Here is a 27,282-nt window from a genome sequence, read left to right on the forward strand (position 1 = left end):
CGATAGATGGCCTTTGAGCCCATCTATCCAACGATAGATGGCCTTTGAGCCCATCTATCCAACGATAGATGGCCTTTGAGCCCATCTATCCAACGATAGATGGCCTTTGAGCCCATCTATCCAACGATAGATGGCCTTTGAGCCCATCTATCCAACGATAGATGGCCTTTGAGCCCATCTATCCAACGATAGATGGCCTTTGAGCCCATCTAGCCAACGATAGATGGCCTTTGAGCCCATCTATCCAACGATAGATGGCCTTTGAGCCCATCCATCCAACGATAGATGGCCTTTGAGCCCATCCATCCAACGATAGATGGCCTTTGAGCCCATCTATCCAACGATAGATGGCCTTTGAGCCCATCTATCCAACGATAGATGGCCTTTGAGCCCATCTATCCAACGATAGATGGCCTTTGAGCCCATCTATCCAACGATAGATGGCCTTTGAGCCCATCTATCCAACGATAGATGGCCTTTAAGCCCATCTATCCAACGATAAATCTATCCAACGATAGATGGCCTTTGAGCCCATCTATCCAACGATAGATGGCCTTTGAGCCCATCATCTATCCAACGATAGATGGCCTTTGAGCCCATCATCTATCCAACGATAGATGGCCTTTGAGCCCATCATCTATCCAACGATAGATGGCCTTTGAGCCCATGATCTGTCCAACGATAGATGGCCTTTGAACCCATCATCTATCCAACGATAGATGGCCTTTGAGCCCATCATCTATCCAACGATAGATGGCCTTTGAACCCATCATCTATCCAACGATAGATGGCCTTTGAGCCCATCTATCCAACGATAGAACCCCTTCCTTCAAATTTTGCTGGGCTCTTGAACGGGGCAACCAATTTGTTCCAAACTTTCGATCTCCTAATATTTAATCCAAATTTAGTTTAACTTCTAAAGTGGCCCATATCTGTCCTCTCCTTAGGTCACCTCCCCCACAAAAGTTCAACATTTGTGTCTAAGTGCAGTTTAGGGTCTGTTCGAAGAGCCTTTGAAAATTTATACCGATGCTGTTTATTCGTGTCCTGTTTTCCGTAGGCAAGTCTATCGAAAAGATACGACTCCCAAAATACACTTCCATAATGGACTATGTCGTTCCATTCCTTTAAGTACCTCCGTAACACTTTTAAACTTTAATCCTAATCCACATTTTTTCGGCATTCGATTTGTCAGTAAATGAAAGTTTCAATTCACATAGGCTGAGGGTATATCTCTGTCGGCAAAGCCGTTTGATACTTTTTTACTTGTTATAATACCTATTGCTATGATTGACTGGTTTCGGTTGACTTTTCTTCTTCCACTAGTCATGCCTTGTCTAAATCTTGCATTACTTTATACATGTGTTCACTTTTTACGAGCTGTTAGAAATATTATTTATTCTCCAATTCGTTGGCGAAAGGCACAACAAACATTAAGGGCCATTATTATATGCTTTCTTTTACTAGTAGATGGATTTAAAAACGCAAAATAAACCAATTTGGAGGCATTAAAAATATAAGTTTTACATTAAAAGTTAATCAATTTGGTTTGTTTCATTCAATTCATTTCAAATTACAAGTTAATGACAAAAAGGACCTCTTTGAAAAGTTAACCGTAACTCTATAAATCTGTTCGAAATATCCAAACCATAACAAAAGAAGACTTATAATAATGGGGGTATAAGTTTGTTAAGCTTAGTATTTTATTGATTTCTTAATTTGAATTCACAAATTGTTTTTGGTCTATTTTTGGTATCGCAAATCATTTCCTACAGCCGTTTAAATTGCATTTTTAGGCCTTATTTTATTAATACTCCCCCCTACTACCACACTACATCAAATTGGATGTTATCGACCCTTTCTTCAACAACATTTTTAGAATATTCTTATCCAGACGTCCCTTATTGCGACATCATACACTTCGCTAAATGTCTCTTTAATTTGATTTTTTTCGGGCCCAAATTCCCCATCAAGAAAAGAAAGAAAAAACATCCATCCATCATCGCAAAATGTGTGGGAAACAAATGTAAACTATGCCGGAAATGCAAAATGCTGCGAAAAAATAAATGTTGCTAAAAGCTCCAGACGACAACTAAGCTCCAGGACAAACAAATAGGCAAAAAGGAAGATTTTTTGTTACGTTTTTTTCTACTTCCTTTTATCACTTGAGGGGCTTCCCTGCTGTTGTATTGCTGTGTGTGTGTCCACTGAGCAGCAAAGGTTTCCCTTAACAGCAGCCAAGGCTTTTCAACTTCAAACATACACACACATGCATTTGCCATGACAAACAGAGAGAAAATGGTTTTTTCTATTAAAGTGGTTTTTTATTTTTTTTTTATTTTTTCTTCTTCTTTTTGATGCGTAAAATCTTTTTAGTTGATGCATAAAATCTGTTTTGTCTGCTGTGAAATTTATGCTCTTTAAGGATGTTATATGTATTTATGTATGTATGTATTTTGTGCTTCCTTTTTGTTCATATTCCACTTAAATTTAAATGGAAATTAGAAGAAAAGGGGTTTTTTAATAACAAAAACTGTTTTAACTCTTTCATTATGTAAATAATTGGAAAACATATTCCAAGGACAAGTCAACTTGAGTTTTTTTTTCTACATTTTAGTTCTGCAAAGAGAGAGCCTAGATTTATGAATAAGTAATTTACTTTATGCCCTTTAACAAGAAATTGAGATATGAAGGGTTCTTTGTTGGAATTTGCATGAAGTAAACAGATTTTATAATTCAATTGAATCCATGGTGATAATACGACCACATGTACATATTTTTTTCTACTTTGTATTCTATCTATTTAATAAATCTCTTAAAATTTTTATTTTATTGCAGTTTCCATATAATTTTAAAATGAAAATGTTAAGCTTATGTAACGTATTACTTTCGAAAATTAAGTTAAGCCGTACTACAAGAATTTCAGGAATACATCATGGTGCATTGTAAAAACCAGAAGATAAAAAGAGAATTGTCCTCGATTTTTTTTTGTCTTTGAATTCGACATAAGTTTAACGAGGATATAAACGCTTTGAAACAATCGAAAATGTGTCTCATTATCCCTTCCACCAATAGTGTGGAGGGTATATTAAGTTTGTTTTTCTGTTTGTAACGCATTGAAACAATCATTTGCTGCCCTATAAAGTATATCGTCACCATAAATGCCAAAAGACGTATCTCCAAAAAACCGAAATTCGTTTTTTGATTGAATCTAATACATAAAACTAAAATACACGTTCTTGCAAAATTTCAAGCTTCTACGTTCGAAAATAACGATCCTATTCAAGAAAAGGCATTTCGGAAAATTATCCCATTGCAGATTTTTTGGAGTTATAAATGGAAATTTTGAATGTGTTTCTGAACTCCGTCTAGAAATAAGTGTGCAAATTATATCGAAATCGGTTCAGATTTGGATATAGCTCCCATATATATTTTCGGCCGATTTGCCGTATTTGCTGCACAAAACACCATATATCTGTCCAGTTTTGATGAAATTTGGAATGTGTGACGGAATTTTGTATAGTAATAAGTGTATCATATTATATAGATATCAGTTCAAATTGATATATATCTCCTATATATATTTTACATATTCACAGTGGTGTAGGTTAGGTTAGGTTATAGGATGCCTTGAGGCCCATTGTGTTCATCCTGGATATTGAAACTGGTTGAAGATGTTATGGTATGATGTAGATACAGATGTGTGGCGGTAGTTATGTATAGATAAAGATTGTAGGTGATGTGGTTGTGGATGTGGATTCTGAAGGTTCGGGCAGGTGTGTGTGCGACTGTTCGGCATCTTAGTTAGTGGTGGTGATTGTTGATGGACTGATGGTTATGGATGCGATTTAGATGTGCATATGTTAGAGAGAAGTTGAAGATGTAGACTATGGGTGTGGTAGATGAGGCCATAGGTGTAGTGATGTGGTGTGAAGGTGTTGCCTGCGGATGAGAAGCAATTAGCGTTTCGTCTGTAAAGGTAAGAAGAGGTTGTTGAGACTATAGTTGTAGTGATGATGTTAATTAGATATGGATATATGTAGTGAATATTGTTAGGATTGAGATGGTGAAATTGGGTGAGATGTAGCTGGGATGCGTTTGACGATGCTACTGTGTAGAGGTGGTGCTTGTCGCATTCCCAGTACGTTGGAGCCATTTTAGGCCTTTAGCCAGGTGAAGTAGATCCGACGGCTCTTCTTGGCTAAATGTTGTTAATGATTGGATGGTATGTACCCCATGGTACACAGTCTTCTGGAGATGAGCATAGGACATCGGCATAAAAGGTGCTCAATCGTCTCTATTTCTTCCTCATCCTCGCAAAGCCTACAGTAGTCGGCCAAGTCTTCTTCCCATTTTCTCGTCATGGATCTTGTTCTGCAGTGACCCGTGATGATCCCCACTGCTAGTTTCAGGTCTGGTTTCCTCATTGAGAGCAGTGAGGCGTTTCTCGACATTTTTGTACTATCTCTCTCCTGAAGTGGCACAATGGTGGCTTGATGGAGTTGTCGATTTCAATATTTTGTGACTCCGATCCGCAGCGTGCCAGTTCGTCGGCTGCCTCGTTTCCCTCGATGTTGCAATGCCCTGGGACCCAACACAAGGTGACGATTGATTTTAGTGGATCCAAAGCGTGTTTGCAATCCAGAACTGCCGCGGACTTGATGTAAAGGGACCTGAGAGATTTAAGGGCCGCTTGACTATCAACATAAATAGTCACCGGTCCAGATATGTCCCCTCTCATGTTGTTAATCAGTTCCGCGGGCTTCCTGATCGCAAAAATTTCAGCTTGGAAGACACTACAATATTCGTTCAGCTTGTATGAAATACGTAGATCCAGGGAATTGCTATAGACACCTGCTCCTGTGCCTCTTTCCATCTTAGAGCCGTCTGTATAAATCTCTATACCGTCTAGAGGTAAGGTATCATATAGTCGGCCCCGACCGACCTTGACCCTTTCCTTACTGGTTTTCATTTTATAACGTTTTTGCTTCTCCTGCAAAATTATTATTTTGTTAGTTACGACTTTGGGCATTTATGGTGACAATATATATTATACGATCCAGCCCTGTCTGTCCGTCTGTTGTAATCACTCTAGCGTCCGCAAAAATTGAGTTAGAGCGTTAGATTTTTGCACCCGAGTATCTTTTTATACCCTCCATATTATAGTGGAGGGTATAATTAAATTTGTCATTCCGTTTGTAACACAGCGAAATATTCATCGGAGACCCTACAAAGTATATATATTCTTGATCAGGGTAGAATTATAAGTCTATATAACCATGTCCGTCTGTCCGTCCGTATGTTGAAATCAAGATACAGCTCGCAATTTTTAAGATAGGGCTTTGTAATTTGGTATAGAAGTTTATATTACTCCTAGGATGTTTGGTATTGCACATGGGCTTTATCGGTCCACGTTTTTATATAGCCCCCCCCTAGAATGGTACCACCCGATTTTCGGTTATCTGAAGGTCTTAGCCTCATTATCACACGGAAAGGGATAAAAGTTGGTACTTAGTCTTCGTCGGGTGTATAACACTTTCCCCCCGAAATTTGTCGGTATAGATCCACTCCTTCATATAGCCCCCATAGAACGGTCCCTCCCGATTTTCGGTGTTTTGAATGTTGTGGCCACAATAATTCACCGAAATGGCAGAAAGTTTGTACTAAGTCTTCGTCGGGGTATCAAACTTTCCCCTGAAAATTGTCGGTATAGGTCCATGCCTTCATATAGCCCTCATAGAACGGTACCTCCCGATTTTCGGTATTTTGAACGTTGTGGCCTCAGTATTTCTCCGAAATGGCTGAAATTTGGTATTTAGTCTTCGTTAGGGGTATAAAACTTTCCACCAGAAACTTGTCGGTATGGGTCTACGCCTTAAAATGGCTGCCATAGAACGGTACCTCTCGATTTTCGGTATTTTGCAGGTTGTGGCCTTAATAATGCACCGAAATGGCTAAAATTTGGTATCTGATCTTCATTTGGGGTACTAAACCTTCCATATGAACTTTGTCGGTATAGGTCCACGCCTTTATATAGCCCCCAAAGAACGTACCTCCCGATTTTCGGTGTTTTCAAGGTTGTAGCCTCAATATTCCTCGGAAATTGCTGAAACTTCGTATTTAGTCTTCGTTGGGAGTATACAACATTCCCCCAGAAACTTTTCGGTAGGCCCACGCATTTGTACAGCCCCATAGACCGATACCTCCCTATTTCCGGTATTTTGAAGGTTGTGGCCTTAATAATGCACCGAAATGGCTAAAATTTGGTATCTGGTCTTCATTTGGGGTACTAAACCTTCCATATGAACTTTGTCGGTATAGGTCCACGCCTTTATATAGCCCCCAAAGAACGTACCTCCCGATTTTCGGTGTTTTCAAGGTTGTAGCCTCAATACTCCTCGGAAATTGCTGAAATTTCGTATTTAGTCTTCGTTGGGAGTATACAACATTCCCCCAGAAACTTATCGGTAGGTCCTCGCCTTTGTACAGCCCCATAGAACGGTACCTCCCTATTTCCGGTATTTTGAAGGTTTTAGCCTCATTATCACACCGAAAAGGCGGAAATTTGGTACTTAGTCTTCGTCGGGGTGTAAACTAAGGTCCACGCCTTAGTATAGCCCCTATAGAACGTTACCTCCCTATTTTCGGTGTTTTGAAGGATGTGGCCTCAGTAGTACACCGAAATGGCTGAAATTAGGTATCTGGTCTTCATTTGGAGTACTAAACGTTCCATATGAAATTTGTCGGTATAGGTCTACGCCTTAGTATAGCCCCCATAGAACGGTACCTCCGATTTTCGGTATTTCGGCAACCCACCGAAATGGCTGAAATTTGGTATTTAGTCTTTGTTGGAGGTAAAAGTCTTTCTGACTGAAATTCTTCAGTATATGTCCACATTTCGGTATAGCCCCCATAGAACGATACCTCCCGATTTTCGTAATTCCGAAGGTTGTGGTGTCAATATCCCACCGAAAGACTGAAATTTGTTATTTATTCCTGAATGGGGTTATCAAATATTCCAGAAGGGAATTATCAGTATAGGTCCGCGGTTTCCTATATCCTCCATAGAAGCGTACCTCTTGATTTTCGGTATTTGAAGGTTTTACCGGAATATCGGAAATTTGGTATTTGGTCTTCTTTGAGTCTAAAAACTTTCCGCCAGAATTGGTAGGTATAGATCGACGTTTTGATATAGCCCCAAGGAACGATACCTCCCGAACATCGGTATTTTGAAGGTTATTTGGACGAAATCTGTTTCAGACAATTTGAAGTCGACTAAATGGCAAATCCGCAAGATAATTCTCGCACAAAGTTTGTGATTGGTCCAAACTTTGTACATCATATTATTTCAACTACTCTTGTATAAATTTGGAATATGGACTATAGCGATCCCGTCCTTCAAGTTCCTTCCACACAAAATTTGTAAATAGTCTCGGATCATTGAGAAAATTTTCCCAAAAATTCTTTTTGCGGGACCTATTACGACGGCGCGTTTTCTCGTATTTAGTACGAGCTCAGGGTTCTCTCCAAGACCATTGACATGAGCCCAGATTGACAGTTATACCGTAGCACCTTACATAAGGTCAGACCAGTTTGGTAAAGCTTTGCAACTTATCAGCACTACCACATCATCAGCATAAACCACCAGATGACAGGGTAAAGTTAGGGAAACGCCCATAACTCCTGTTGTGTGGTCTGTTAATAGTTTTCTTCACGGAACTCTCCGCTATGCGCGATTTGATAATCTTTCTATTCAGCATCTCATTGATCGATGCTACAAGGATACCCCCTGATTTTCGGTATTTTGAGGATTTAAGCTAATTTTTTTTACTGTTTTAGATTCCTGAAGGTCACAAAATATATCCACCAAAAATTATCAAAATAGGCCTAAACATACGAAACAAATACAAACATATGTACTGAGGTGGCAGCCGCTGGCCGGAACGTTGATGTTGTATGGTTCCGGGTCAATCCGGTACGACATAACCCGCTGCTGTGAGAGGAATATCAAGGTCGCTGCGGTTCAGGTAACCAAGCTCAACAACAACTGTAGCTTACAACGTTGTGATGGTTACAACGTGCTAAGGAAGGATCGCACCAGAAGTAGATGTCCAATACAAACCTATCTCGCTTAAGCCTGTCTCTAATGACCCGTACGTGGAATGTATGGGGGTAGCAGAAAGTTGTGGAACTGCCGAGATAGAGTTGCTGAACGTATACATCCCGGCGAGAAATAGCTGTATCTCGGACATTAGCCCGCTTTTGGAAGGTCATAATGATCTGGTCCTGGGGGACTTTAATTCGCATCATGAGATGTGGCATTCGACCCTCGGAAAGGACCACAGGGGTACAGCGCTGGCTGAACAGATTGATAGCTCTACGTTTTGCACGGTCAATGAGGACGCACCTAACAGAATTTGAGGAGAGTGTCACAGTTCGCCACACATAACCATTGTGTCACCTTGTCTGAAAAATAACGTTACCTGGCAACCCGTCATTTCCCTTGGGTCAGACCATCTCCCCATAATTGTCTCCATTAGCAGACCAACCGATTTCTTCACCTCTGAATGCCGCACATTCGTCAATCAGAAGAAAGCTGATTGTCCGAGTTTCAGAGAGTTCACAAATCACCGCTTCAGAGAACTGCCCAATCCTTCTGATGTTCGGGTAGCGGAAAGGACGTTCCGAGACATCATCACAGCTGCAGCCGCTCGCCATATCCCTGCTGGTCGAATACCCAAAGTAAGACCAAACTTCCCCGCAGAGGCGACGGGATTAGCAAATAAGCGTTATGAGCTTCGTCGAGCCAACCGCAAAGACCCCAGAGTCAGGGAACTGACACTGGAGGTTAACTGGCTGGTCAGCGAGCATAAGCGGAACAAGTGGTTAAATCATCTGAAGAGTTGCAACATTGTAGCCGGTATTGGTGAATTGTGGGCAACGGTTAAGTCACTCTCGAACCCTGGAAGAAGGAAGAAGAAGTTGACTGAAGCGAAGAGGTGCGCAAGTTATTTCAGTCGACAGTTTGTCGAGCACCCCGAGAGTGAAAGGGCGAAAAAGTATTACGTCGCAATAGATCTCTTCCTGCCGAGGATCAACAACCACAGTTTACAATGAATGAAGTTGCCAATGCCACCAGGAACGCTAAATCATCCAAAGCGTTGGGCCCTGATGGAATCTCCATGGTAATGCTGAAGCAGCTGGATGAGCCCGGAGTGGAGTATCTCACTAAAGTTCTCAACTTGTCGTTATCCACCTTCATTGTTTCCGAAATCTGGAAAATGGACAGGGTGGTCCCACAACGGAAGCCCGGCATGGATGCCAGCAAAAGTGAATCGTACAGGCCGATTTCGCTTTTGTCGCCCGTAGCAAAGACCCTTGAGGCCTTAGTTCTCCCCAGTATCAGAGATAGCTATCAAGTTGCCGATCATCAGCAAGGATTCCGTAAACAGCACAGCACGACAACTGCGCTGCACGCCATTACCACACATATTTGTCAAGGACTCAACCAGAGACGACCGTGCGATAGAACAGTGATGATGACGCTTGACTTATCAAAAGCCTTTGATACAGTCAGGCACTCCACGCTGTTTGAAGACATTGAGCAAACAACCCTCCGGCCAAGCTTGAAACGTTGGATAGTCAATTATATGTGTGGACGCCAGTCGTACGTGGAATTCAGGAACAAGAAGTCCAAACCCCGTAGAGTGAAACAGGGAGTTCCCCAAGTTGGGGTGAACTGGAACCTCTACCTCTCCTGTATTCCGCCCCCTCCAGACGGCATCGAGATCATAACATATGCGGATGATTGCACGATCCTGGCGTCAGGTACATATCCTGATGACATCTGTGAGAGACTGAACAACTATTTAACCGATCTTACCACCTTTTTTCATTCGAGGAATATGCACAAAATCCCACAAAATCAACAGCCACTGTTTTCACCACATGGACTGCGCAGTTTGGAAGAGAATTGAATGTCGTGGTCGACGGTAGCAGAACTCCGACCACAAACTGCCCCAAAATTTTAGGGGTATCATTCGACACTACTTTCTAGCTGTGCGCGCACGCCACATCTATCTGCGACAAACTAAAAAGTAGGAACAAGGTCTTTAATTCCCTAGCCGGCAGCACTTGGTGTGCAGATAAAGAAACCTTGTTGACCACATATAACGCGATAGGTCGGTCTGTGGTAAACTATGCGGCGCCAGTTTGGTCCCCGGGATTATGAGAAAAAAGATTCAAACCTGGCAGAATGCCGCCCTGAGAACAGCTACAGGGTGCCTCTTCAAGTCTTCAGTGGACCATCTACATGAGGAGGCAAAGATTCTTCCAGTAAAGCAACACAATGAGATGCTTTCGTTGCTGTACTTGCTTAGGTGTTACCTTGAGAGCCATCCCAATCACCATCTGCTGGCTAGGCCCGACACATTCAGGCATATCAGGAAGGATATTTATGCTCTAGAGAGGGAGGTCCAACAATATAGGAGAGAACCCCTAGATCAACAGGCATATCAAGCAGGTTTAAATAGCATTCACACGGGTGCAGTTGCTAAGGCCATAAGCAAATATATCGCAGCTGAGGAGCGTCAGCTGCCACGACGAACCAGATTAGTTTTGGCTCAACTACGCTCAGGATATTGCAGTCGCCTAAATTCGTATTGGGCGGAAATCGATCGCGCCGTGCAAGATAGCTGCCCAGTATGCGGCATAGGCCCGCACGACACAAAGCACCTTTTCAACTGCTCCGCCAAACCTACTCATCTAACTCTAGTGGATCTGTGGCTACATCCCATCGAATCAGCCATTTTCCTGGAGCTGGAGATAGACCCAGAGCCAGATTGAACAGAAGAACGAAGATACAAACATAATAAACACTGTTACAACAACAACAACATAGGTACATATCTCGGTATAGCCTCCATATAACGGTACCTCCCGATTTTCGGTATTTTGACAGTTTTAGCAACATTTTTATAAAGTTTGAAGTTCCTAAAGGTCATAAAATTTCTCCCCCAACAATTCTCAACATAGGTCCATGTTTCGGTATAGCCCCCCCATAACGACACCTCCCTATTTTCGGTATTTTGAGGACTTTAGCTCCCTTTTTTACAGTAAGTGCAATTTGACGTTTGAGGCTCCCAGTTGTCACAAAACTACCCCCCCAAAATGTTCAACATTGGTATAGCCCCCATATAGCGGTACCTACCGATTTTGAGTGTTTAGCAACATTTTTTACCCAACTACCTGTAATTTTACGTTTTTGGTTCCCAAAGGTCACAAAATATCTTCATCAGCTCCATGTTATGGTATAGCTCCCATATAACGGTACCTCCCGATTTTCGGTGTTTTGGGGATTTTAGCTACCTTTTTTGACGGAAGTACCTGCAATTTCACTATTGAGGTTAACGGTGACCACAAACAATCTCCACCAAAAATTGTAAACATAGGTCCATGTTTTGGTATAATGGTACCTACCGACTTTCCTTCTTTTGAGGATTAGCTACAGCTTCTATCCAAAGTTGTCGTAATTTGCCGTTTGAGGTTCCTAGCGGTCACAACACCTGTCCATTGAAATTTGTCAATATAGATCCATGTTTTAGTATACCTCCCCATATAACGGATTCTCCCGAGTTTAGGTATTTTGAGAATTTTAAATACTTGTTGACCAGACTACCTGTTATTTGGAATTTGAGTGGTCACAAAACTTCTCCACCAAAAATTGTCAATTGACTGGAGTTTAACTACATGTGTTGACCGAACTATCGGTAATTTGACATTTAAAGTTCCCAGTGGTCACAAAATTTCTCCACGAAAAATCACTAAAATAGGTCAACACTTTGATATAGACCCATATAAAGTTGGAGTTTGAAGAAATTTTTTGTTACATTTTCTGGCCTTATTTAGGCATTTGGGTTCTTGAGGTCACAAAAATCTTCCGGACGAACTTAACTTAACTTTTTTAGTTATTATTATTATTATTATTTTTTAGTTGTTATTTCTTGTTTTGTTGTTTCCAAAATCGAGCTCAGAATCACTGTGCGTCCGAACAAAAAACTTCCCACATCTCCCTTTTTCTGCTACATTATTTCCTTTATTGTTACAACCATAACCTACCTCTCTGTCCAATTGTTTTACGGAAACAATTAGCAAAAGTTTTCATTTTCACTTTCTTTTCGGGGATTCCCTGAATTTTTTATGCAATTTTTAATTTTCATTAGTAACTGTGGACCATAAAAACCAAACCAAACTTTATCCCACACCGAAAGTAACCATTGAAACAGATAGACATGGCATTTTACAACTTGAATCACCTCTTGTCATGTGGCCAAGTTACGGTCGTCAACTACTCCTAGCTAACTGATGGTAATTAAAATCCATCTCTCCCACAGCCAACAGCAGCATCAGTACGTACGGTTTTACTACCATGGCAACACATCATAACGAATTTTTTATTAGTATATTCATGTGGTTAACTCGGAGAGTGTAGCTAAGAGGTAGTGGTGGTTCCAGCAGCACTCTTTGATTTTCATAGCAAACAATAAAAAAGTAGTGGGTTTAACTTTTCAAAACCATTGTTTTAATAAAACATAATTGCAACACTTGGCCAGAACAGCAGCAGCAGCAACAGCAGGTTGGCAAAAGTTTATCTTTTATTCAAGATTTGTATGGATTTGCAAAGTAAGATGAACAAAAGCAGAAGAGAGGAGGAAAAGTAAACTTTAGCCAGATTGTATTACAACTAATACATATGTATGTATGTTTGTAATGAATAAATTAGTAAAAATTAGTAAAAAGAAAACGTTAAGTTCAGCCGGGCCGAACTTTTTATACCCTCCACCATGAAATATTCTGAACTAATAAGGAATAATTACTTTTCTTTCTATAAATGTGGCTATAACGGTGTCGTTATATGGTGGCTATACCTCACCATGGACCTATGTCCACAATTTTTGGCGGATAAGGTTTTTGACCTCTCGGAACACTAAATACCAAATTATAGGCAATTCGATCCAAAAATGTGGTTAAAAACGTCACAATACCATTACCGTAATATGCGAGCTATACCCCATCATGGGCCCATGTCCACAATTTTTGGCAGACAATTTTTTGATCACTAGGAACCCCTAGGAAGAAGAAGGTGTTGAATGAGATAATGACAACAATAAACTGGCGAAGTATGCCCCTTCTGCTCCCTAGGCTTATGAGATAGTGTCAGGGATGAATGTCTAAAGCCTATGGTCAACGAAATAATTAGGTCATACCAATGCGCTTTACACCTGGCAAATCCAGTATTAACCAGATATTTACCCTGCGGCAAATCCCCAAAAAATGCAAATTGACACCTATCACCTTTTTGTCGATTATTATGTAGCCTTCGTCAGTCCTCTACAAAAAAAAAAAACATTGTTCCACAACATCCCATACGGGACAAGGGAGACTTCTCTCATATCCATGAGTGCACCCCGATTCATATTTAGCTCAATGATATGGGACCTACTGTTTATCGCCGAGTCCGAACGGCGTGTCTTAAGACACCACTTGTAGAGAAGTTTTTCAAGGCTGAAATACTCAGGTAATGTCGCCAACATTACTGAGGGGTCCTCTACGCTCAAAGGTATTCGAAGCCATGTCTGAATTTGCTATCCCCGCAAAGTTCATTCAGCTTTGTAAGATGATTTCAAAAGAATCTCTCCTAAGAGATTATTACCAAACGAGGTTTCAGACAAGAAGACAAGCTCTTCGTGTGATCTCTTGAACATCCTGCTTGAAAATGTTATAAGAGATGCAAACCTCAAAAGAATTGGTACAATTTACACCACCAACAGCCACGTGTTACCTGCTTATGGTGACGATATTGACATCATGGATTGATCAGAAAAAGGCGTAACTGATACCTTTAAGAAGGTTGAAGGAGAGTCTGATAATTTGGGTCTGATAGTAATCTACGATAAGACCAAGCTGATGGTATTGGGACCTATCGAGAAAAACATATCGGGAAATATTGGATTTGTCTAGAATCCAAAAAACTTTAACACGTTCCAAGAAGAGGCTCTAAACATGATGGAAGCGCAACTGTGTGGAACATTTGTTAATGAGGTGCCTGACAGAATCGATGGACATTGTTCAGCCTCCTGGAATTTGATTTATGTTTTGAAGCCACTCCTTTGAGGTGGCTTCATGCCCATCAGACATTTTAGTTGGTTACTGTAGGAAATATAGGACCCTTAAAAGGTCTCCTATTTACAGAAAAGCCTTATCTTCTATGGATAGTAGACCTTTTAAGGGGCTTCTATGAATAGAAGACATTTTAAGAGGTCTTTTGTTTTTTCTTCAGATAGAAGACTTTTGTGGGTTTTCTATGCAATTACCTTTTAATTATCTTCTGTAGCTAGAAGACCTTTAAAATGTCTTCTATCCATAAAAGACCCTTAAAAGGACTTCTATCCATAGAAGCCCCTTAAAAGGTCTACTATCCATAGAAGACCTTTAAAAGGTCTTCTATCCATAGAAGACCCTTGAATAGGCCTTTTATCCATAGAAGACCCTTAAATTGGTCTTTTATCCATTGAAAGGTCTTCTATCCATAGAAGACAATTGAAAGGTCTTCTATCCATAGAAGACCCCTAAGAAGTATTCTATCCATAGAAGACCCTTAAGAGGTATTCTATACATAGAAGACCCTTGAAAGGTCTTCTATACATAGAAGACCCTTGAAAGGTCTTCTATACATAGAAGACCCTTAAAGGTCTTCTATCCATAGAAGACCCTTGAAAGGTCTTCTATCCATATAAGACCCCTGAATAGGTCTTCTATCCTTAGAAGGCCCTTAAAAGGTCGTATGTCCATAGAAGACCCTTAAAAGGTTTTCTATCCAAGACCCTTGTAAGGTCTTCTATCCACAGAAGACCCTTGAAAGGTTTTCTATCCATAGATGACCCTTGAAAGGTCTTCTATCCATAGAAGACCCTTGAAAGGTCTTCTATTCATAGAAGACCCTTAAAGGTCTTCTATCCATAGACGACCCTTGAAAGGTCTTCTATCCATATAAAACCCCTGAATAGGTCTTCTATCCTTAGAAGGCCCTTAAAAGGTCTTATGTCCATAGAAGACCCTTAAAAGGTCTTCTATCCTTAGAAGGCCCTTGAAAGGTCTTCCATCCATAGAAGACCCTTCAAAGGTCTTCTATCCTTAAAAGGCCCTTGAAAGGTCTTCTATTCATAGAAGACCCTTGAATAGGTCTTCTATCCATAGAAGACCCTTAAATAGGTCTTTTATTCATAGAAGACCCTTGAAAGGTCTTCTATCCATAGAAGACCCTTGAATAGGCCTTCTATCCATAGAAGACCCTTAAATTGGTCTTTTATCCATAGAAGACCCTTGAAAGGTCTTCTATCCATTGAAGACAATTGAAAGGTCTTCTATCCTTAGAAGGCCCTTGAAAGGTCTTCCATCCATAGAAGACCCTTGAAAGGTCTTCTATCCATAGAAGACCCTTGAATAGGTCTTCTGTCCATAGAAGACCCTTAAATATGTCTTCTATCCTTAGAAGGCCCTTGAAAGGTCTTCTATCCATAGAAGACACTTAAATAGGTCTTCTATACTTAGAAGGCCTTTGAAAGGTCTTCTATCCATAGAAGACCCTTGAATAGGTCTTCTATCCATAAAAGACCCTTAAATAGGTATTTTATCCATACAAGACCCTTGAAAGGCCTTCTATCCATAGAAGACCCTTGAAGAGGTCTTCTATCCATAGAAGACCTTAAATGGGTATTTTATCCATAGAAGACCCTTGAAAGGTCTTCTATCCATAGAAGGCCCTTGAAAGGTCTTCTATCCTTAGAAGGCCCTTGAAAGGTCTTCCATCCATAGAAGACCCTTGAATAGGTCTTCTATCCATAGAAGACCCTTAAATAGGTATTTTATCCATAGAAGACCCTTGAAAGGTCTTCTATCCATAGAAGACCCTTAAATTGGTCTTTTATCCATAGAAGACCCTTGTGAGGTCTTCTATCCATAGAAGACCTTTGAATAGTTCTTTTATCCATAGAAGACCCTTAAATAGGTTTTTTATCCATAGAAGACCCTTGAAAGGTCTTCTATATATAGAAGACCCTTGAAGAGGTCTTCCATCCATAGAAGTATTTTGAAAGGTCTTCTATCCATAGAAGACCCTTAAAGGTCTTCTATCCATAAAAAGGCCTTTAAAAGATCTTCTATCTTAAAGGTCTTCTATTCATAGAAGACCCTTAAAGTTCTCCTATCCATAGAAGACCCTTAAGGGCCTTCTATTCATAGAAAAGGTCTTCTATTCATAAAAAATGTCTTCTATCCATAGAAGACCCTTAAAGTTCTTCTATCCATAGAAGACCCCTAAAGGTCCTCTATCTACAGAAGACCCTTTAAAGTTCTTCTTTCTGTATAAGACCTCTTAAATATTTTTCAGCCGTAGAAGGTTCTTTAAAGGTATTCTTTATATAGAAGAACTTAATAGGAAGATCTTTCAAATCTTGTCTATCTATGGAAACCTTAAAAGGCCTTAATAGGTCCTTAAACGATCTTTATAGAAGACCCTTAAATGGTCTTCTATCTGGAGAAGACTATAGAAGCCATTAATTCAAAACGCTCATCAAACTAAACAGATATTCTCTCTTCGAATTGTTAAAAATCTAAAAGAACTTAAGTGAAAGCAAACACTAAATAATGTTAATAGAAGTAGTTGGTTGGTTGTCCATGGAAATTGTTTGCAAAAATTGTTAACACATTTTTTTTTCTAATTTTGTTTTAGAAAAACTTTTCGTTTATGTTGTTGACACAGAACTCAATAAAAGTTGCTATGTTAACTGAACTACTGCCATGAATACCAAATGAGGTGGTGGTCGTTAAAAAACAATAATAGAGAGTGTCGGTCATATATTTTAAATAAATCGAATTTATTTTCGGAGCCCAAAAGGCATCACTTGAAAATTGAATTAGAAAAAAAATAAAAAATTAGGTTTCGTGCAAAAGAAAACACCTTAGAGAGGGCTTGTAATTAAATTATCATTTGTAAAGAGTTCGATGTTGCTAGAATCTTAAAATTTTGTACCCAAGGGTTAGTGTAAATAAGTCTTTAACAATTTGTTTTATGAGGACTTGGTACTAAAAACGTTATAAATCCTTTAGTACAAAATAATGTAATAAACCTTTTTTCAACTGACATGTTTGTACAGTCTGGTATATTACACTACTTACAAATGTACAATTATGCACTTGTGAATTTACAACTCTTTGACATTTACCTTTACACCAGTTCACCAAGTTAGCATTAAATACCACTCCTCAGTATATCAAGTACTTTCCTTTCATCAAAACAACTGGCACTGCTGCTGGTTATTATAGAAAGAATGCCATTTTCTTAGCAGCTTCTTGTCATAGCGTTTCCTTTTTTGTCTTTTGTGTTTTGTTTTTCATGCAAAACCAGTACCGTGACCCAATAAAATTGCACAAAAATTGTTTTTGTGTGGGGGAGGGGATAAGTCACGAGAAAATAAATGCATAAATGAAACAAAAGTATGCTACTTCAAGGACTCATATTGCAGCATGGTATTGTTATACCCTACACCCCAACCTGTTGCCAACCTGAAATAAGGTATTACAAAAATATATCCTGAATCTGACTACCTAAGTGTAAACAGTTCAATGTGTTTTTTGTGGATTAATCTGAGCGTATACTTTGAGATGCTGTCTGGGAATCGAGGTTTAAGGGTTGAAAAATATACTTGACTGCAGTCGCGATCTGAAATGTTTCTCATTGAAACAATCATTTTAGACCCAACCTATGTTAAGATCAAATCCAAAACTCAGACAATTTTAAGTGGATGTAACCATGTCCGTCCCTCCATCTCTCTAGTTATCTGGTAAACAGGCTAACTCTCAAAGGAATCATCCGATTTGGCCCGTAATACTTTTTCCAAACATAAATGAAGTGCAAAGATAGTCCACTCCTTCGATTACCTCACCCACATATGTTCAACTTTTTTGTTTCAGTGCGGTTTAAGGCCTGTTTGAGAATACATTTGAAACTTTTACCGAAGGTTGCCCTAACGGTCCTGTTTTCAATGATATACGGTTTTGGTGGGATAGTCCATAAAGTCCCTTGAAAGGTCCGTTCAAGGGTCTCGTTAAGAGATGTGCTACACTAGCTGTCAATGTCATATGACACGAAATAAAAACATTCAGTAGATACTAACGCAGGCAATGTGGACACGAAATCTCACTGCATTTTTGCTGGTGTGGACACAAAAAGTGGGTGACGTAGGGGATGAAAGATACCAATGAACGGTCCTGACCGGCTTTAACATGGCAAAGTCCAGGATTTATCTTGGTCCCTCTTTCATCTCAAGTGGACACTGACCTCCCCGTGGTGTCACCTGTTAAAGTTTCGCGCGTTCACCCATGAGAACGTTAAAAACTTGGGTTTGGCGCAGGGTTAGTAACCCACCCCTAGAAAAAGCAGCCGACTATGAAAAAAAAAAAACAAAAGAAAAAAAAAACAAATCCCTCAAAAGTTGACGACCTCCGCAAACGTTTTAAGGACCCTGATCTGCGAATCTGCACCAGGAATGTTCGCACTCTTTATAGAGAAGGTGCAGTTTACGCATTGACAGATGTACCTGAAAAGGACAAGGCCGACATTACTGCCATACAGGAAATACGATGGGACAACAACACCTAAAGGTGACGCACTGTATTATAGCTGCCATGACACAAAGCATGAGTTTGGTTTCGGATTTGTAGTTGGTCGGAGGTTAAAACACCTGGTCTCCAGCTTCCCACCAGTGAATGAAAGACTTGCTACAATTCGAATAAAAGCAAAATTCTTCAACATCAACTTTATTTGCGCTCATGTTCCCACTGAAGACAAGGACGAACGATATATTTTATGTGCGCTTAGACGAAACATATGACCGTTGTCCTGCCCATGACATTAAAATTATTCTAGGCGATTTTAATGCCTAAACTGGAAAGGAGAATATCTTTTTGCCCAACAGTCGGGAAATTCACTCTCCACACTGAAACATCTGATAATGGTATGAAGCTGATAGACTTCGCAGCGCTAAAAAAACATGGTAGTTAGCAGCACCAGACTTCAACATCTCGACATGTATAAGGGCACCTGGCTGTCGCCAGATCAAAGAACAATAAATTAAATTGATCACGTTGTGATAGATGGAAGACATTCATCGAGCGTGTTGGATGTACGATCGTTCCGAGGAGCAAACATAGACTAGAACCACTACCTTGCTGCAGCAAAGGTACGCACCCGGTTAAACGTAGCAAAAAAGTACGAACAGACACAACACGGAAGTTGGACATCGGTAAGCTGCAATCACAACAGATATCCACAACATATTTCACTCAACTGGGCCAATTGCTTAATCAAAGCACTCCTCGACCCGATAACATATCAGCACAATGACAAAGTATTATCCACTTCATGCAAACAGCCGCAAAATCCATACTGGGATACCAGAGACCTCCACCAAGGAATCCATGGTATGATCAGGACTGTCGTGCTACTTGGAACGCGTAGCGCACGAGAGAGACATCGGGAGAAAAGGAGAGATGAGAAACGTCTTTTCCGCAGGAAAAAGAGAGAGAGATGGAAAAGCGTGAGTGTGAAAAAATCGAGATGTACAGGAACCAGAATGAAGTCCGAAAATTCTACCAACGAGTCAATCATCAAACTGATGGCTTTGGTACAGGCACATCCTCCTGTAGAGACCACCAAGGTTATTTGGTAACTGATACAGATAGTGTGCTCAGGTTATGTAAAGAACATTTCTCCAAACTGTTGGTATCCAATAGTAGCGAAGGCGACGAAAATACCACAGACCCAATTCCAGATGATGGTATTGAATATATACCGCCCAGCCAAGATGAGGTAAAGGCAGCAATAAATCGGCTGAAGAATAATAAGGCAGCAGGAGCCGATGGCCTACCAGCCGAGCTGTTTAAAACCGGAGGCGACACGCTGATAAGGTGTATCCATCAGATAGTTAGCACCATCTGGAAGGAAGAACGAGTACCCGACGATTGGAACCTGAGTATCCTGTGCCCCGTCCACAAGAAGGGAGATAAGACTGTATGCTCTAACTATAGGGGCATAAGTCTTCTTCCTATGGCCTACAAGATATTGTCAGGGATATTATCGAACGACTAAAGCCTATGGTTAACGAGTCAATTGGACCATACCAATGCGGCTTTAGACCTGGCAAGTCCACCATTGACCAGATATTTACCCTGCGGCAAATCCTGGAGAAGACCCAAGAGATGCAGATCGACCCCTACCTCCTTTTTATACCCTCCACCATATGGAGGGTATAATTAAATTTGTCATTCCGTTTGTAACACATCGAAATATTCGTCGGAGACCCTATAAAGTATATATATTATTGATCAGCATAAAATTCTATGTCGATTTAACCATGTCCGTCTGTCCGTCCTTAGGTCCGTCCGTCCGTCTGTCTGTCTGTTGAAATCAAGATACAGCTCGCAATTTTAAAGAAAGAGAGTTAATATTTGGTACAGAAGTTTTTATTACTTGCAGGATGGTTGGTATTGAAAATGGGCTATATCGGTCCACGCCTTCATATAGCCCCCATAGAACGGTACCACCCGATTTTCGGTGTTTTGAAGGTATTTGCTTTATTATCACACCGAAATGACTGAAATTTGGCACTTAGTCTTCTTTTAGGATATAAAACTTTCCCCCAGAATTTTGTCGGTATCGGTCCACGCCTTCATATAGCCCCCATACAACGGTACCTCCCGATTTTCGGTATTTTGAAGGTTTTAGCTTCATTATCACACCGATATGGCTTAAATTTTACGCTTAGTCTTCTTTAAGGGTATACAACTTTCCCCCCAGAATTTTGTTGGTATCGGTCCACGCATTCATATTGCCCCCATAGAACGGTAACTCCCGATTTTCGGTATTTTGAAGATTGTGGCCTCAATTTTCCTCCGAAATGGCTGAAATTTGGTATTTAGACTTGGTTGGGGAATTCTCAGAATTCCAGCTCCACGCCTCCATATAGCCCCTATGGAAAGGTATCTCCCGATTTTCGGTATTTTGAATATTGTGGCTTCAATATTCCACCAAAATGGCTGAAATTTGGTATTGTATTTCCTTTGCGTCTAAAATTGAATTGAAACTATTTTTTCCATTTTACTTCAATAAATTTCGTGGTGGAGGGTATACAAGTTCGGCCCGGCCGAACTTAACGCCATTCTTACTTGTTGTCTGCGTTCAAAGGTATTCCAAACCATGTCCGAATTTGGTATCCCCGCAAAGCTCATTCGGCTTTGTAAAATGACTTTAACTGACACGAGGTCCTCAGTTAAAATAGGAAAGAAGCTCTCCGAAGAGTTTTGTACCAAAAGAGGTTGCAGGCAAAGAGACAGCCTTTCGTGTGATCTCTTCAACATCCTGCTGAAAAAGGTTATACAAGAGGTAAACGTCAAAAAAAGTGGCACAATCTACACCATTAGTCACATGGTGTCCACGAGCAAAGCTTTTTATTGAGATCGGACCAACTGTTGAAGGTTGGTTCCTATAATTTTGAGGTAGTAAAAGACTTCGTAGACCTCGACACAGCCGTAAACACAACAAACAACATCAGTTGTGAAATTAAAAGAAGAATTGTATTGGCCAACATGCACTACTTTGGCTTAAGTAAGCACTTTAAAAACAAAGCCACAACTCGTCAACAAAAATAACGCTTTACAAAACACTGATACTATCCATGCTAATGTATGGCTCCGAAGCCTGGGTATTTGGGCAAACAGACATGGCAGTGCTTGGTGTGTTTGAGAGAAAATTCTTCGAAATATCTACGGACCAATCTGCGTTGACGGTGAATTTCGACGTCGCATGAACCACGAGCTGTATCTGCTATACAACGACATCAATATTGTTAAACGTATCGAGATGCAGCGATTGCCTTGGCTAGGCCATATCATAAGAATGAGCGAAGATGAACACATCCACCAAAAATTGACAAATCAGAAATCATCTCCATTAAAAATCGTCAACATACGTTAATGTTTTGGTATAATCCTATTATAAAGGTACCTACCGATTTTGGGTATTATGATGACTTTAGCTACCTTTTTTACGGAAGTACCTGTAATTTGACGTTTGACGCAACATCTCCACTAAAATCTGTCAACAGAAATCAATGTTTTGGTATAGATCCCATATAACGGTACCACCGGATTTTCAGTATTTTGAGGGTTTTAGCTATCTTTTTGGGCCGAACTACCTACAATTTCACACTTGAGGTTTTCCTATGGTCACAAATGATCTCCATTAAAAATTGTCAACATACGTCCATGTTTTGGCTATTGCCCTCATATAAACGTAGCTCCCGATTTTCGGTATTTTGAAGATTTTAGCTAAATTTTTGGACTGAACTTCCTGCAATATCACATTTGAGGTTCCCAATAGTCGCAAATTAACTCTATCAAAAATTGTCAACAGAAGTCCATATTTTGGTAGTGACTCCAAGCAACAGTACCTCACGATTTTAGGTATTTTGAGGATTTGATTTTTTTGTCAAACTACCTGTAATTTGACAGTTGAGGTTCCCTGTGGTAACAAAGCTACTCAATCAAAAATTGACAACATAGGTCCACCCTTTGATATAACCCCCATAGGTGCCACCCGATTTAAGACATTTTTGATACATTTTCTGGCCTTATTTAGGCATTTGGATATCCGCGATCACAAAATATCTCCACCTAAAATTGTGGACATGAAAGAAAACTTATCAATATTTGATGGTGGAGGGTATAAGAAGTTCGGACCGGCCTTTTGAGCAATTTCGTTAAAATACAACTTTGGGCCCATACAAATTACTATGGCAACTTTGAGGCCCCAGTGGCACGTGTTAACATATTCCAATTGTGCTCAAACTTTGACATTCTTAAAATCGAACAAAACTAAACGCTTTAGGGAAGTGTCGCCTAAACAATCCGACATCGATTTTTTAAGAAACCTCCTCAATACCCCACAAAAGCCTGCGAAAATCCTATTTCTGTTTAAAATTAGCGATCCGTAGACAGTGCATTTAGGACCACCACTCCTGTTATGGTTTTGTTGGAACACTTATATGCTGAGGGCATTTAATTTTCGACAAAGCTGACTTATTCTTTTCTACTTTGATTTCCCTAATTTCTATTTCACGTTTTTCATTTAGCTTTTCTTGTTGACATTGTTTTTTTCCTCTTCTACTTCCATAATAATAAATAGCCTAATGTTAATTTTCGTTGCTGTGTATTGGTTGTAGTTTCCTTTCCTTTATGATTTTCTTTTAAATTCAACACAATACAATTTTTATTTCATGCTCTAATAAATTGGTAACGCTGCTACCCGTCCGCTGTTCGTGAACAAAATAATAAAATGTTGGTTGAATTGTCCTTTCATCGTTGGCTGATTGCAAATTTTTGCAACCTTTTAATTTCTGTTAAAATAATTGGTAAGCAATTTCAAGATGGTGAACACTGCGGCAATAACAAAAAATGCCATGGAAATGTCAAGCGGTTTGTTGTTATTCGCAACAAAAACTAATTGTGGGTTTGTTTTTTGTAATACATATTTCAAAAAATTAACGAGATGATTTCAAAATGAAACGACATGGTTTAAAAGGTTGTGGGAGAAAAGAAAGCGAAAAAACACAATTAAGTTATTAGCGATTCACTGGGAGAAATGATGTGGCTTTTGGGAATTTTAAAAATGACGGTTTTCGGTTGTTAAAAATAATATTAATTGTATTATTATATGTTATTATATAATCCAAACTCGATAGTATTTTATACCTCATCAGAAAGTGTCACAACATAAAATTGTTAGGGTGGTTATTGGTTTCTTATGATAAACATATGCATTTTTGTTTTTCCCACGAAATCCTCTCCACAGCATAAATTATTCATCTTAAATGTTGAAGATTTCCCATTAATTATAATCTGCATTGATTTACATGTTGGCACTTAAAAAATGATTTAATTATGTGCATGAAACTGATAATACAAAAACAAACATTTATACACCCTGAAACATAATCTTATGTACTTTCGTACAAACATCCATACATACACACATACACAAAGATATCTCGATATAATTATACAGAAAATCATACGCACACTTCATGTGAAAGATGAACAATACAAAATTAACAACGCCTGACATGGTTGAAAAGGTTTGTTCCATGCTGCATTTTGTTAAAAAAAAATAGTTCTCAAGAAGAATTGAAAAAATTTTTATATCTTTTTTACATATGTAAACAAGTTTATAAAGAAACAAAAATTGCACACACATACTGCAGCTGTCAGTTGTTGCAAATTGTTCATTTTCTGTGGTTGTTACTCAACTGTTCTGGTCTCATTTATATTCTGCTTTCAGCTGCCATTACTTAATGAAAGTAATGAAATTGCAAAAATTTTAACCATAATGCAATTTTGCATCTTTGGTGGCAAATTTCATTGATGACAGATGTTCTTAACCGAATGGATGAATGTACAGAGTGCTGCTGCTAAGTGTGTGTTTGCTTTACAGCAGATATGTATGTATATTAAACACACAAATTGTAAACTTAATCATGTTATATTAAAATTAAATATAAACACAAAGTAATTAAAAAGGGATATTGGGAAAAAAGGGTATTACGATAGGTCATATAGAAATAAGAATGAATGAGTCAAAAAGTGTAAATTTATCATTGGCCTTTTCTCTACAAAAGACATCAGAAGAACTGGGATGTATAAACAATACAGCAACATTAATCTCAGGAAAATTATTTTCCATGGTAAGGTAATTTGCACGATTTTGAAAAACAGACTTTAGGTTAGGTAAGCTTAGGTTAGGTTGAAAAGAGGGGTGATGCAAGATTAACACATGTCCGTAAGGACATACACTTAAGCCATCAATGGAGGCCTGTTGTGCGCTCTAATTTGGGGTTCTGGATAAGGTTGTATGAACAATTAGAATGTAGAGAAAATATTTACGAAATTCCTGATTAATTTTTTGACATAACATAGTCTCTTAACTTTTTGAACTCGATTGTCCTAATTTGGTGGAGTCCTTGTAAGATGTCGTTTCCTAGTAGCTGGGTTCTCAGGTTTGTGAAGGCCCAGCAGTGGCAGAGATAGTGTTCCAACGTTTCATCGTCATCTCTGCATGGTCTGCATTCACTATTTTTTGAACAGCCTATTTTGTACAAATGCGCTTGTAGTCCAAGGTGTCCTGTGAGGATTCCCGTCAATCCACTAATGTCTTTTTTTACTCAGTAATAGTAATTCCCTGGTTTTTCCTCGTCTGGGTCTCCCCATAGGATTTTTGTGTTTTTTTTTCTTCTCTTCACTGTTCCAGAGGGATATATGTGCTTTTTTTGTCCATGTCCCTAGCTTATTTTGCCATAGAGTTTGCCATTTCGTTACCCCTAATCTAGATTTCACTGTCTTCGTTGTTACAACCTTACTGGCTGCTTTGCTGTCCGTTAGGATGTTCGCAATCGTAGGCTTTGTGTGAGTGTCAAACCAGTTCAGACACTCTGCAATCGCTCGGATTTCCGCCTGAAGAATCGTGTTATGATCCGGCAGCCGGAGGGAGATCCTTGTATCTGGTTCCCTGATATAGAGACCCAGTCCCGTTCTCCCCTCTAGCATAGCCCCATCCGTAAACCCTTAGCTTCCAGCGGGAATCTGTGCTAGAGCTCCATCGATCCACATGTCTCTAAAACTTCACATAAAGCTACTTCACTAGTTTCAGGTATACGGTCCCATACTATTTGATTTATAGATTCTCCCGTTGTGACCCTAAGTATGCTTTGGTGGTCTTTATCGATCCAATCGCCCATCGCTTTTAGCCTTGTGGCTGCGACGGCTGCTTCATACCTTACCTGAATTTCTATTGGGTGTACAAACAAAATTGTTTCTAAAGCCCTAGTCGGTGATGTCCTCATTGTCCCGCTAATGCTTAGCAACATGTTTTTTGGACTTTTTGTAGTATTTTTACATTGCATTTTTTGTCCATGGCTGTCCACCATATCACAGACGCGTATGTTAGGATTGGCCTAATTACGCTTCTGTAAAGCCAGTGTGTCATTCTAGGAATGAACCCCCATTGTGAGGCTATTGACCTTCTACAAGTCAATATGGTCCTTCCATTTTAGTTTCCTATCTAGAATTACTCCTTGGTATTTAACTGTACGAGATATGTGTATTGTCTTATTTAGGAAAACTGGTTCTTCGAAGTTCCCCACCTTCGTTTTCCTAGTAAATAGACATAGTTCTGTTTTTTCCGAGTTAACGTTGAGACCTCTCGGTTTGGCCCAGTTGTATGCTATTTTATGAGCCGTTTCCTCTCTACTACAAAGTAAATTCGGATTCTTTCCCCTTAGAAGTATTATAACGTCGTCTGCGTAACAGACTGGGTCAAATTCTTCTTGGTTAAGATCCGTAAGAGACTATTTATGGTAGTTACCCACAAAAGAGGTGATAGAATCCCTCCCTGGGGGTTCCTTGTCCAACTTTGTTCCTTATTTTAACGTCACGTAGCCCGCAGCTTATCCATCTATTCTTTATCATGTGGTTTATCCAGTTCCTAAAGGTCCAGTCCACTTGAAACTCGTCTAATGAGTGGATTAGCGTCTCGGTGCTTACGTTATTAAAAGCGCCCTCGATATCGATGCACACAGTGAGTGTGTAGATTTTCATTTCGAAGGTTCTTTCTATATGGTGTACTACCTCATGTAATGCGGTTTCCACTGACCTGCCTTTAACGTATGCATGTTTTTTTGTATTTAATCATATCGTTGGAAATGTTACTCTTTATCATGGTGTCGACCGTCCGCTCCATTGTCTTAAGTAAGAAAGAAGTTAAACTTATCGGGCGATAAGATTTTGGTATTGCATAACTTGCCTTACCTGGTTTAGGGATAGAGACTACCCTTGCCTCTTGCCAGGCTATAGGAGTATATGCAAAGTTTAAGAAAGCGTTGAAAGTCCCGACCAGTTTGGGCGCAATAACGTCCAGTTCCCTCTGTAATAGGGCCGGGCAGATCTGGTCTGGCCCCGCTAAATTGTATGGTGAGAAGCTCATAATGGCTTGTTTGACCATGAAGGTGTCAATTTTTGGTGCATCTTCTGATGGATGAACACAATCGGTCGATGCCTCAGTATTCGACGGGAAATGCGTTCTCATCAGAAGGCCTAGGGTTTCTTGTGTTGTTTCCA

General features: G+C 39.7%; 1 protein-coding gene across 2 annotated transcripts in view; it reads left to right on the plus strand.

The window, feature by feature from the left end:
- LOC141387598 (GTP-binding protein Di-Ras2) overlaps positions 1-27,282 on the plus strand; it is a 234,292-nt gene that overhangs the window by 195,652 nt on the left and 11,358 nt on the right. The gene's annotated exons all lie outside the window — the stretch shown is intronic.

The sequence above is a fragment of the Musca autumnalis genome, unplaced genomic scaffold (genome assembly GCF_047663935.1).
Source record: "Musca autumnalis isolate F117 unplaced genomic scaffold, ASM4766393v1 scaffold_5, whole genome shotgun sequence".
NCBI classification, from domain to species: Eukaryota; Metazoa; Arthropoda; class Insecta; order Diptera; family Muscidae; genus Musca; species Musca autumnalis.